Genomic DNA, 12,749 nt, shown 5'->3' on the forward strand with positions numbered 1-12,749 from the left:
TGGCTTAACCGTGAGGAGGAGTGTTGGAGTCCCACACCGACTAGGCATACTCAAGTCTTTTGATTTATAAAAGTGGGCAATTCTCCCATTCAACAAGACCTTATTGGGTGAGAAGTCAGATCTATCTCAAATTCTACCAGAATGAGCCAACCCATAAGCACAAATGAACATGTTTAACCCATTCTGCATAGGTTTAATCAACTTGGTAAAGTAATAAAACTTTCAAATATTTATTGTATATTCTCTATAAGTACAATAAATATTATTTTTATTTATACATAAGTTTACTAATAAGTCCTTTTAATGCCAATATGAGCAACATGAATCTGAATAAATTTTATTAATATGATGTATCTAATGTGACCTTATTTCCAAGATTCAATTAGTTCCCATGATAACTTAAAAGCTTTTTATCGGCAATAGAACCTTGTTACGATATTCTGCTAAAGCCCACATTGGGAATATATTCCTATATGTAGCATAGTGCAACGTGCAATTCCTCATGAAAACTCCCATGATTTCCTACAAGTAAAAAATTAATTATTTAGTTCTTGATAAACATTATACACTAACCAATATAACATTAGTTAATAATTTAAAAATGGTACATATAGAAATTAACTTTTCACTGTTACATCGTTGTCAGTCTCATGCTCTAAGTTACCAATTCCACATCGCATGTTATGAATTTTCCGTCTTTTGAGTGTTAATAATGGTATGATATTATCGTGCAAAACCCTTATTAAAGTTAAGTCTCCAAATAAGATTTAATACTTTGGTATAAGACTAATTTGTGGCATCAATGTTAAGGAAAAATTCAACTTAGAATACAGCTAGAGTTACCTCTTGAGGATAATCACCGTTTTCAAATTGAGAATTGATCAACAACTTTATACCTCGTTGAATAGGTATCGGATCTCTGATAGCCTACGATAAAGTAAATTTTAAATTTTCAATCTTAGACTATAAAGAAATAATTCATTTAGGAATATAAGATAGACAATGTAATTGAGTTTACCTGTCCCGAATGAATTAAACCAATCAAAGCCCACGCAGTTTGTACCAAATTTGATCTCTTACCTTCAAGAGGTGTGTATATCTATATCACCAAAAGTAAGAGGATAAGTTTTCTTTTGGCTATGTGAAAAAGAGTGTAGAGTAATCAAAATGGATAGTGTTTTACGGGCTTGTATTGGGCTCAAAATTTTGTTTGTGGATATGAAGTCCCAAATAAAAATCATGCAAGCAAGGTCAAGTGTAGACATCATTATAAATGGTATTAAAGCCATATTGTGGACCAAGGATTTAGTGGTAAACCTAATGTTTCTTCGAATTAGACCACTTTACATTTGTTTATGTTGAAGTTTAGCTAGAGACATGTGGTTTAGAAATATGGTATAAAGTTGTTGCTGACCCCAACTGCTTACTAAAAGATTATTAGGTATAGTTATAAACACAACAATAACGCTGGAAACTTGCTAGACTTGAAAAAACAAGGAGATACTAAATCTAATGAGAGAATTGAAATTCAGGTTCAGTATAATGATGAAATTGAATTAGAACAAGAAAATAACAGCAAGGGGACGGCATAACAAGATAAAAATTGTTGCAAGATTATAATTGATCAAATGAACATGGTAGGAGAACCATCAAACCACCCCAAAGACATTGACTATCCATAAAATATTTTCTTCTGCTGCAAAACATAGTTCAAGTAGAACTATTTTAGTAATTGGTTCACAATTAGATCTACACCTTGATCAATTAGATGTCACGACAACTTTTTTCCAAAGTGATCTTGATATGTAGATTTATATGAGATAACCAATTAGATATTTAGCACGAGGGAAGGAAGATCATGTGTCTAGTGAAAAAACCCTTGTATGCACTAAGTCAGCAATTACCATGTCAATGGACTGAGAAATGGATTAAAATGGCGTTAATAGAAATATATATGATTGTGATTTTATCATAAAAAGCTAGATCAATGTGGATAAATTGATTTGCTCTTATATGTTGATGATTTATTAGTGGTTGCAATGACTAACAAGAGATCAAGCTTCTAGAGCACAACTAAATTAAATTTATTTCTAAGATCAATAGTTGTTACTGATTTCAAAATACAGGATGGAGAATTAGTTGTTTGACTTTTGCAAGAGAGAAATGGCTTTAGAAATCTATTGCAAAGTTTTCTTGATGTGACCAATTTCTTCGTGAAGACTATTACATTTAGTTATGTTGATCTAGGAAGGAAGTATTAAGAATAACTCCGACAAGATAGCTACTTTTAGTGTATTAGATACATGAGGAAAATCTGGTGAATTTTTTTATATGACCGATGTAACTTTCTTCTAGTGAGTGATCTTAACTGCTTCCTCTTTTAGTAGATGTAGCATCACATTGAATCCGAACCACATAAACTCAGTTTTGATTGTTTACTTGCATAAATTTGTTCTTTGTTTTAATTTGTGAAGTTGTTCATGTTGTCTGGGAAATAATAAACTGAGTCCAAATTTTGGGGTTAAAGATCCTACAATTTATATTTGCCTATAAAGAAAGCTAAGAGCCAAACTCTTCCAAAATTAGAAGCTCACTCAGTTAAGTAGCCTTTCTTTATTGTGAAACAAGCACAGAGATTGCGGTCTCACAAAGATGATATTAATAAGAGACATGACTGGACATGAGAAATTGACACTAAATACTAATAAACACAAAATAATTTACCTTATTTGCCAAGAAAGATAGCCTCTCCCCAACCACCATCTTCACTTGCAATTTTAGCAGAAAATTAACTGCTCTACGCAAGGCGAAGAATTGTCGTAAGTCTTTCCAGCAGCAACCAAACCTCCAATGGCAAAAAAAGTACCATATATGAAGCAAACTCCCCAATTTCCATACCTGAAAACATGTTTGTCCATTTAGTAATTTTTCTTTCCCCAACAATTGATGAGAAGATATGTTGAAAAAAATAAATTCTAAAATTATTTTATTTCTTACAATTAATACAAAATGGAGAAGTTTGTTATTCTTTATTTTTTCGACTCATTTACATTTGAAACATGGAGAAAAGTATATTAATTAAACTACCTGCCAGACTACATAAATTATTAGTCTGTCAATAAACCATTCATTTATACTATTTTTTTAATGGATAATAATTAAACTAATAGAATCATTAAAACACAACAGTTTATCAACAGATATAAAATATATATAAATAGAAAATAAGAAAATATACCATGAACCATCTTTAAGTTGTTCGTTTCGATGTATTGCACAGCTTTGGTGAAAATTATATTCTTTAGGTCTTTGATTTGGGTATATTTCTGAAACAGAACAAAAGCCTGGATTGCTGCTGCAGTGCACTCAATATACCTAAATCACTTGTCTTTTAGCATATATATGCAAGGAATTCAAACAAATCATTTGTAAAATTGCAAAAAGGGAAATGATAAAAGGTTTTTCCGTACGTGTGCCTCAACAACAAGGTCCTCAAGAAACTCTACAGGATTGAGCCACTGAAGAAGAATACCAAAACAAGGCAGAGACATTGTCAAGGATTTGAAATTACGAAAATAATGGAAGATCATTTCATTAATATTGCTAAAGAATCTACCTCCAAAAGTAGTGAAGCACCGCTGGCTCCCAAACTGCTAACCCTCCATTGTTATCCTACGATCATTAATTCGTAAAATTCCATGAGTTAATATATTAAAATAAGTGATGCATATTCTACAAAGCATGTTATTGCATGATGTGTTAATGAATTAAGCAACTCCACCACGAGTCATCCAAGTACATGCCATAAAAGTCAAAGACAGTAGCCGTGATTTAGCTACAAGCAAAGTGTCCCACGAATCCACAAATTAGACCATGAAAAGTTGGGTAAATGAGTTAGCATACAAATTATGCCATATGCGCTCCAGAAGAAATGTAGCTAATGAATCAACAAGATCGCTTCATGCAAAGTGTATTTATGCTCGTATTAACTGGCCTATAACAATTTAAATAGGCATGCTTCTTTATTTGTAGATCATCACAAACACTAGAAATTGAGAGTTATTAGCAAGGAGTAAGCTAGCTCTAATCGTGTACTCTCTTTGATAATAGAAATTTCTATCTCTATATAGTCATCACAAATACAAACAGTTATGTCCAGCTACAGTAGCAACTGAAACATACTTAAGCATGGAATTAGTTAATCCTGACCTGAAGAAAAAAGTATGAAATGACAGCCTCGAATAGCACTCAGGTTCCATTTTCTCTCCAACAATATCAGATGATCATTGAGAGAAGTAGGCAGCACTACGAATAGAATAAATAATTAAATAAAAGAAGAAGAAGAAACTAACCTTTTGAGAACATTTTATATAATTATGGATAAGATTGGCTTCAACTTTTGTTTCTTTATGTTCAAAATTCATCAATCAATTACCTAAAACTCTCAGCAGTGCAATCAGAAACTGGCCATCCGTGATCTTGATCGAGAAAGGCCAAGCTCCTTGGAAATGTGACGGAACATGCTTTTAAAGTCGCCGAGAGGTTATCCTTGATCTTCAAAAATTTCAATTTAAGGCATGATTAATGAAGGCCAGAGCAAACTGAAGAACAAAAATTTATATGCTGCTATAGTATAATTCAGAAATGCTTGCAGAATTTAGATACGAAAACCTGAGTTTTTTTTAAAAAGTTATGTCCTTTAGCGAGTGTAGGTCCAAATTCATCAATGAGGTTGGTCAATGAGAGCTTGAAGACCAAGGAAGTATCCCACACTTGACTTCGAACGTCTACATAAGGATTACAAGTATTAATTAAGCATTATATTTCTATCTCGGCTTACTGTCAAGAATTTGTGGATATATCTTTTACCCATGTCAATAGTGGGGTCTTGATTGTAACCTAGGTCTGGGACAAATAATGAGTATCAATCGATTGATACTCTTGATTCGTTTCCCAAGATGAGTCCAAACCAAGAGAGACATGCTTTGAACCCCACTGTATGATTGATGAGTAAGAGTAAATGATAAATTGAAAATATCTTGACAGATACAATATCTAACCTGAATCTTCATTCCATCTTCCGCAAGCCAAAAGTAATCTTGAATTCTAGCAAGATGCTTCTTAAACGCAACCCCATTGGGATCTTCAACCCAACAAGCAAGCATACACAATGGCTATTCAATTCAATTTGCGTTAATTCAATTGTCATCTATTTTTCAGATTTAGTTTGAAATATAGTAGTTCAAATATAAGAATTAATTTTACTTTTCAACACTTCCGATAGTTATGTATCGACTACTCTCATCTTCATAATGAATCAACTTCATTGTTTCTTGAAGTGCCCTCTCTCTAATGAGCTTGTTCAAAGGCCAACGGGTTAGGAGAGGCTAGTGCTAGTAAAGACATACCCAAAGTACATCCTGTTACGAATGGATGGGGATAGTACAAATCTTCCTGCGATAAAATATTTTATTAGTAATAGACGCTCTATATGCATTAAAAAACCATTGTCTGTGTAATTATGATTGCCAAGAGAAGGGTAAACTAACTTTTGCACAAGATGACGCACTTTCTCCAGTGATTTCATTGTAAGGTTGAGTGTGGAGTTCATCTTAGTTGTTGAATTAGTGGTGTAATTGGACCAACAAATCTCTTCCCATATAAATAAGAAAGTGGCATGTAAACAAGTCGACAATAGCACCACATTTTTGCTGCATTCATAAGGAAAACTGTCAATTAAATAACTATAAAAAAAAGCAAAAAAAACAATATTGAAGCTTAAGTGGGGAAAAAAAATTCAGCCAAATTGCCAATAAAGATGGAGTGTGAGATGCACAAACAAGGATGAATTGGGAAAAAGAAGGAGGATCCAAAACTCTGGAGGCATGGGTTGATTCCAGACCACTCAAAAACACCAAGAACTGTAGCTATATAGGAAACACAAAATAAAAGATATTAGGATAAAAAAAATTATGTTCCTCAAATACTGTAGATTGATCATACCGAAAGCCAATTTTTGCCCCAGGAAGGTATATATGTTACACCACCACGGTCGCGGATCCATTTTCGAGCTCTCGCAAGAGCATTATTTTCACCATCATCAGGTCCAAATCCCAGTAGACGAAAACAAATGTAAGTAAGAACTGTGCCAAACATGCTGCTATGGTCCTCTATGTGCATTCCCCATCCACCATCTTCATGCTGCAGCAGCGAACACAATCAATTTTACGATCAAAGTTAAATGTATAATGTTTTTCAATTCCCCTTTCTAAATAAAATCAGTACCTGATGATTGTAAAAGTAACGGAGGACTTCCTTGCGATGCTCAGATGTGAATACAGTATCAAGATGCCCTGTAATGTAACAGCACATTACCTGGAATGTGCATAAATAGAGATGGAAGAGTTTTACTCATCAACATGGTCCAAATATTGAACAAGTATACCACTTTCCAAAAAATTAAAACAATCTATTGAGATATTTTTCATTAGGTGAAATGGTTAGTAACTTTCACGAGATGGTTTGAAAGTATATATAGCCACAAATAATGAGCACAAAGAGCACTTACAAAAGGTTGAATGAAATAGAATGGGCCGGCATTTTCCGAAGGCCAATGACCATCGCTGGCTTGTATAGCTGAAAAGAAATGGGCAGCTCTCCTCATTGCAGTCGTTGCAGTTTCATATGTAATTTCCTCACAATCCTTAACCTTCACCTGTGGTATTGTTTGTTTGAAGTTCTTCTCTCTCAGGAACTACGTTTGTCCAATAAAAAGAAAATAACTAAGCCTCTTCAACATGACATTGAGATTTCAAATTTACAAAGAAATTTAGAGCATCAATGATCGTAAGAACTTAGACATTTTCTTCATTGGTGTTAAATCTCATAGTATAATAAAATAATGAAAAGAACATTACATATATAATATAGACAAAATTAAAAGATATATTCATAGTATTTTCGTCATATAAATTTATAATTATTTAATGAATTAACCAAAATTGTTAAGTTTCGATTAAAATTGAATTGAAGATAATATAAATGTTCTTAATTATTATTATCTTTATTGAAAGAATTTATAAATCATTTATCGATTTATTATTAATTTTATAGACCATTTAAAATGATTTACTAAAAATAAATCAACATAATGGAAATATATCGACCATGTATAAAAGTCGACAATTATAATAAATTTGGAAATATTTAAATATGAACATAATGTGAGAGAAACTAATTGATCCTGAAATTAAAAAGAATTTTAAAGAAATTAAAATGTAAAAAGTAAAAACATACAAATAAACACAAGGTTACATATGGTGACTGGGATCAGCAGCCCACTCGCCTCAATGTAGGTCTGTCTATGTATTAACCATACCTGTAACCGCCAAAGTAAATCAGCAGATGGCTTAACTTGATGACGATTGTTACGATAATTTTGGCGAGCCTCTTCAATTTCAGCTAGCTCTTCAGGTGTTCCTGCATTTGGATCAAATTCCCATATTTGTCTCCCCACATAACTGTTTGTGCTAGACATGTATGGGCTATCACCACCCTTCGCAATCTTCAGCCTCCACATATTAATCAATTGTTCTGAGACACAACTCATTTCATGTTATATATCAAGATGATGCTATGATCATTCAAGTCTTTAAACTGTAATGGCATTATGAATACAGTATGTTAAAACGTATGGTAGATACCTCACTTGAGATTTGAAATTGATGTTTATTTCAATTAATAATAAATTAACCACGAAATTTAAAATATAAAAAAAACACACACACACACACATACATACTTTGTATTGGCTAAAACGCAAAGAAATATAATCATGAATTATATCACCAATTTATTGGATAAAAAATTAATTTGGTTAGATTCATTATTTAAAATAGAAAACAAAATCTGTTAGCATTGGATCCGTCCACCACATTACATACAATTACAGAAACTATTAACATTTTTGATCATGTTTGTAAGTAAGTTCCTTTCTTTTATATTTGTTGTACTGGCAATACTCTTAATTTGTCCCGAATACAATGTAGACTTTTTATAATGTATTAAAAGACTATTAAACTTAACATTTGATTTAAAATTATGATACTAATATTAATTATTAATTTATTACTTATATGATAGCTACGTAATAAACCCTATCATATAAGCATTTTTCAGATTTAAAATATATTACAATAATTTATACACGAGTAAACAGTAAATTTTGAGAAAACATTTTTTTTATGCCACATGAGCAGAGAGAGTATTACTATGAAAACAAAGACAAAAGCTTCGTTTGGTTCAAAATTTAGGGGTTTTGGGAAAGTTTTTTGAAAAAAGTTAAAAAAAATTTGAATTGGGCGGGGTATTACGATGTAGGATTATAAATTAATAAAATGCCCCTTATTTGTTTTTTTACAAATACCCATATAAAAAACATTAAAGTTAACAAAAACACCCCCAACCCACCTCAAACACCCCAGCCGTCCACCACCACCACCAGAGGTGCCGGAGTCACCTTATCGGCTCAGACCGGCTAGATCTTATCGGTCTTGCGCCGATATGGCCTTTGGGCCAGATCCACGGTGGATTGGCCGGAAGGCCAGATCTACGGCTAGATGTGGCCGTCAACGACCAGATCTAGCGTATTTGCTCTAACGACGGCCAAAACGGTCGTCGTTGATGGTCAACGATGACCGTTTGTTGACCGTCGTAACCGACTGTACGGCCAAAGATCTGGTCGTCAACGGCCAGATCTTTGGCTTAGATCTGGCCTTTTCTGGCCAGATCCGTGGATCTGGTCGGAAAAGCTAGATCGGGCACTACTAGCCAGATTCAGCCGTAGTGCGCCATCCTATCAGATTCCGGCCATTTTCGGCGGTGGTGGCCGGAATTGGTAAATGTCGATTGGGGTGTTTTGTAATTTAAAAAAAATATTTATGGGTATTTAATTGAATTAACAAATTTAGAGGGTTTAAAAAAATTGATATATGAAAAAATAGTATTCCCAGAAACGCAAAGAAATCCAATCTCGAATGCCGTACAATTCTTTTTGCAAGACATTTATTATTCTGGTATTTGCATCGGGAAGTTTGTGTTTTCTTCTTTCTTCCCTTTTATTTTTTTTTTTTTTTTTTTTGCTGAGAAATATCATTATATTACTATTTCTTATTGGCTTTATATTCGATCTCTCTACATAAAAAAGATACCAACTAAACAAAAGAATGCTGAAAATCATAAGGAATATGACTGTAAATTCGTAGAAAGATGTAGATAAACAAAAAATAATATATGCCCGTAGAAAAGGAAAAGGAAAAAAGAAGACGAAGAAATAAGAACTGGCTAGCAAATCGTAGGAACTTACCATATAGAAAAAAGACAAGGTTGAAGTTGCCTGCTGTGGAGGTGGGTTGATGGTGAACTAATTCACACGCCTACATTTATATAGTTGAATGTGTTTCGACTAACTATTTCATCCTTACAAATGAACAGTTAAAATGTTGACTTGGAGAACATTTTCTTACCTCAGAGCACAAAAATAATGCAAAAATATTTTATAAAAGAAAATGTAAAACAAGAAGAAATTAAGGACAAGGATCCTTGTTACATGAGCCAAACGTAACTAACATTGACTTGGGAAGATTTCTTACCTCATTTTACATGTAATAATATTTATGCAGATGGAGAATGCGACGTTTGAAAGTAACCTAGCAATGACAGGGCTACGTGTAACAATGTTACATCCTGAATAAATGATAAGTAAACATTGCACCAATATGTTAAAAATTACATCTAATTCACAAAAAAAAAAAAAAAAAAAAAAAAAAAAAAAATTGATATAGAAAAACCTCTTCAATATGAAGAGACCAAAAAACCACTGGAATCTAACGATTTACTTAAATCTAGTATAATCAAAAGAGTTTATAGCAACTACAATGCACCAAAAATATTCCACACAAATTTGTAGCTCAATCACAACTTTAACACAAATAAAATACATGAGGGCTTACAAAGAGATTATGGATTAAAATCGCTAGAAAAGTAGTCAAACTTCAAGCTGTATAACTCTAAATCCAACCATTAAAATCAAAACTCAACTGTGTAGATTAAAAATTTAATAAAAAGTTTGCCTCATTTACTCATCGTCCGAACAGACTACAAAAAATATACTTAGGGTGTATTTGGTTCAGGGAATGTTATATTACTGGGAAATATTGTATTACTGGAAAGATAAATTACCAGAGAATCTTTAGAGGAATGTGTTTGGTTGGTTATAATAAATTAGTGGGTATGTTATAATAATATGTTTGGTTGTAAGGATAAATGAGTGGGTATGTTATATAGATTACTAAATTGCCCTTCTTTTTAAATAATAATATAATATTTTTTTATTATTATTTTCTAAATTATTTCTTTTAACCTTCTATATTTGAAATTTGCTAAAACACCCCAATCATATAAAACTTTAATTTGTAGCAAAATCACCCCTATCCACCCCAAGCCAATGTCGGCAGCCACCGTAATGGCGCACGACCGGCCGGATCTAGGCCTAATCCAGCCATGGATCAAAACGGCTACATATAGCCATGAATATGGTCGTGAATGTGAAACAGCCACAAATCTGCCTGTGAAAAGGCCAGATCTATGGCATTTCACAGCCACATCTTTGGCCGTGAAACGGCCAGATCTGGTCGTTTCTAGCCATGGATCACAAATCCATGGCTGAAAACGTCCTTATCGGCATAAGACTGACAAGATCCCATCGGTCTTGTGCCGATAAGATGACTTTCACCGGCAGCCAATAGTGGTCTTAGGTAGTTGAGGGTATTTTGTTAACTTTTAAACTTTTTTGTGGTTTGGGTGTTTTAGCTAAATTCCCAAATGTAGGGGGTTTGGGTAATTGTTATTTGGTAGACATATGAGGGCAAATGTGTCCGAAATGATAAAAGGTTATGGCAAAAATAGCATCAAAATTATGATTACCTTAGTAATCTTATATTAACACCCTTGGAAAGGTAATCTGATTCCCCCCAATATTACCAACAGTAAATATTATTTGTAATAAAAGATTACGTAATATTTTATTATTTGACAAACAAACGAGGGAATCTTGAAAATTAAATAAAGATTACAATATTAATCTTATATCACTCCGAACCAAAGGCAACCTTAAATAAAAAAAATTAGAATTTAGAGCAATATTACTAAACAAAAAGGAGGTAAAAAAACAAAAAAAATTTGCCTCATTTTCTCATCAATCTAACAAACTAAAAACACGTTAATAAATTAACATTAAAAAACCATAGTATTAAGAGTAAAATGTAAAACAAAAAGACTGTCAAAATAATGAACAAAACTTACCTCATTTTCTCATCAACGAAACACAAAACAAAAGTTAAAAAAATATAACTTAGAATTCAAAGCACAAAAATAAAATAAAAAAACCTAACACATTAATAGAAAAAAAAAAAGTAAAAAAATTATCCTCATTTTCTTGACGAACAAACAGATAAGAAACAGTTGAAAAGAGCGAATACCTTATAAATAAGAAGTTGAAGTTGATGAGAAGAGTGGGCGTGAGTTTGTGTTCAAAGGTTAGTTTTTTTTCTACACTGGTTTGGCTTTTTCCTATTTTTTTAATTTTCTTTTTAAATTTGAGGGTAGGCCCTGGTCCACCGCTGTATCAGGTACAACAAAAATTTTCTGAATTTTTTTCAAATATACATCGATTTTTTCGTCGGCCTCTAAATTCAACTTTTGAAATTCATTTTATAACTTGACTTAGTGTTTGTTGAACATTAGACTTTGTTCCCTTTGAAATCAATTTCTTACCTTTGCCCTTGAACATTAATTAAATATCATTAATCAATGCTTATCGAAATGGAGTTTCCACATGATAATGTCACAACCAGGAATCGACGAAAGAATGGAAAGGTGGGGGCAGCTGTCCCTAATGGATTTTATTAAAAGTATGCATTTTCTAGTAAAATGTCAAAGAAATCTAAAAATCACTAAATTCATATTAGCAAGGTACCCCGATAAAAAAAGTAGGTCCGCTTGGCATAGAATTTAATTAAATTTTTTTTTTATTTTTAAATTAAAGAGATATAACAAATTTTATGAAAATGGGTTTGGTAGAAATAAGTCAAAATGTTTAAAAAAATTGTTTTTGGATATAATCCTATAAATTAATGTAAAATTAGAAAACGATTAAAGGTCGTTTTCCTAATTTTCTTTAGTTTTGATGTGAAAACAATTTTTGAATATTATATCAAACACTTTTCAAATATTAAAAATATTAAGATATGTAAGTATTTTTGTCAACTTATGAATTTGTGTGAGCACATTTAGTTCTCATGTCTACGCATCATTTTGTTTAAGCATGTTGTGTGGAAATAAAATCCCAGCTCGGACTCGGAAAGAACATAGTAATCTCAACCTGAGTTCCACGCCGAGCAAGCTGAGTAGGGCTACCCATCAAAAGCAAGCGTCAGCTCGAGACGAGCAAGCCAGGTGTTGACAAGCCAGCACTCAGTGTGACACCTAACGAGCCTATTGAGTTGCATGAGCACCACGTGTAGTTATGTTAGGATTAGTGCACAAGTTGACCTATTGACTGAACTGTTGACCAACATGTGTTGACTTGTTGACTCAAGTCTGTTTTGTATATAAACAGCTTTGTAACTAACTTCTCACTTAATGAAAATTCAGTTGCAATTCTTCATAGAACTTTCTCTCATTTTCTTTTC

The 12,749-nt window shown here is 32.7% G+C and overlaps 1 pseudogene; it reads right to left on the minus strand.

Annotated features, from left to right (window-relative positions):
* Window positions 1-245: 245 nt before the first annotated feature.
* Window positions 246-9,443, minus strand: LOC116144602 (annotated as a pseudogene).
* Window positions 9,444-12,749: the final 3,306 nt, after the last annotated feature.

Source organism: Pistacia vera, unplaced genomic scaffold (genome assembly GCF_008641045.1).
Source record: "Pistacia vera cultivar Batoury unplaced genomic scaffold, PisVer_v2 Contig449, whole genome shotgun sequence".
NCBI classification, from domain to species: Eukaryota; Viridiplantae; Streptophyta; class Magnoliopsida; order Sapindales; family Anacardiaceae; genus Pistacia; species Pistacia vera.